Genomic DNA, 1,816 nt, shown 5'->3' with positions numbered 1-1,816 from the left:
TATATAAAAAGTATTGATTTGCTTTCCTAATTTAGTTGCATAATATGATTTTTAAGAACCATTAAAGCAAACAGTGACCCCCCAAGTGTGTCGTTTTATACTAATAGCAATGTATACTAATAAAAAAATAGAGTGGGTCTTTAAAGACAGAAAAACAAAATAAATAAATAAAGCCATTGGGTCCATTTCCTTTATTCAATAGACTTATTGCATTGTTTTTGGTCCCATATTTATAAACCCCCCCTCCTTCTCTCTAACTCCGTACCCAAAATATTAATGCGTATAAATATTTTGAGTGACTGAGAAGTGTTAGACAAAATTTCACCAACATTTCTTCTTCTCATATCACAGTTTCTCCCTTATTTCTTCTTAACTACACACTGCCCTGTTTCTTTTTCTTTTCCTCATTTTGAAAAGTTCTCAAACTTTTTTTTTTCCTTTCCCCCAGAATTTATTTACTCTTATTAGCATAAATCTTGGGATCCGAATCGTAGAAAGCAATCAGAATAATAATAGACTTTGTACGATATATTCTTGTGCCTAAGCTAAACAATGGCAGGTAGTGCGTCCGTGGAGGAATACTACAACCTCCGCTCGGAGAGAGTGACTCAGCATCTAGTCCCTTAACTCGGAGTCTAACTCAGTGAGTCATAAAAGCAAAGCAGAGCAAAGCGAGAAGAAGACGAAACGTGAGAGAGACTCCGGTAAACACCCGGTTTATCGTGGAGTGAGGATGAGGAACTGGGGGAAATGGGTGTCGGAGATTCGTGAGCCGAGGAAGAAGTCACGTATCTGGCTCGGAACTTTCCCGACCCCGGAGATGGCGGCGCGTGCACACGACGTAGCGGCTCTGAGCATTAAAGGAACCTCAGCTATACTTAACTTCCCTGAACTCGCTGACTCATTTCCTCGACCCGTCTCGCTAAGCCCTCGAGACATTCAGACAGCAGCTCTTAAAGCAGCTCACATGGAACCAATGACGTCGTTTTCATCTTCGACGTCTTCATCGTCGTCTTCGTCGTCGTCTTCGTCTTTGTCTCCCACGTCTTCGCTTGAGTCCCTTGTGTTGGTAATGGACCTCTCGAGGACTGAGTCGGAGGAGCTCGGTGAGATCGTGGAGCTACCAAGTCTCGGAGCGAGTTACGACGTTGACTCGGCTAAGCTTGGGAACGAGTTCGTGTTCTCTGACTCGATGGACTACTGTTTATATCCGCCGCCGTGGGGACAGTCGTCGGATGATAACTACGGTTACGGAATCATCCCTAATTTTAGCCATGGCTTGTCATGGGATCTTTAACAGTTTATTTTATATAATTACCATAATTAATGTTTTGTTTAATCACGTTTTTTAAAACCCTTTTTGTTTTGTCCTTGAGTTTTGTGGTGTTAGCTAAGAAAGGGTTTTTTTCTTCGGGTGCGTGTGTGAGCTCCATAATGATACGTGTACAAAACTCTATTTGTGTTCTTTTATATATAAATATCGGTTTTGTTTGTCGGAAAAGAAGGGGGAAAAAAGTGAAATATTTTTGCAAGTCTCATCAAGTGAATAAGCGATAAAAATAAAGTCCACTAACTTTATGATATTGTAATTATGCAAATCATCAAAAGTTCAAAACTGTTGCGTGTTTTTGTTTTTGTTTTTGTTTTTTTCTTTGACGAAAACTATGGGAAAATTCGCTTTAATCATTAATTGAAATTTTTTTTAGTCTGATCACTATCGATTAATACTTTGTTTTGTCGACATAAATGGAACGGAGACAGTGAGTTACGTTAGGGTAAAAAGAAGAGAAAAACACGAAGCGAGAGCAACTTGTCC

General features: G+C 39.7%; 1 pseudogene; it reads left to right on the top strand.

The window, feature by feature from the left end:
* On the top strand, positions 292 to 1,501 carry LOC104735171 (annotated as a pseudogene).

The sequence above is a fragment of the Camelina sativa genome, chromosome 13, assembly GCF_000633955.1.
Source record: "Camelina sativa cultivar DH55 chromosome 13, Cs, whole genome shotgun sequence".
In the NCBI taxonomy this organism is placed as follows: domain Eukaryota; kingdom Viridiplantae; phylum Streptophyta; class Magnoliopsida; order Brassicales; family Brassicaceae; genus Camelina; species Camelina sativa.
The sequence above is the reverse complement of the archived record's forward strand: the minus strand, read 5'-3'. Positions and strand labels throughout refer to the sequence as shown.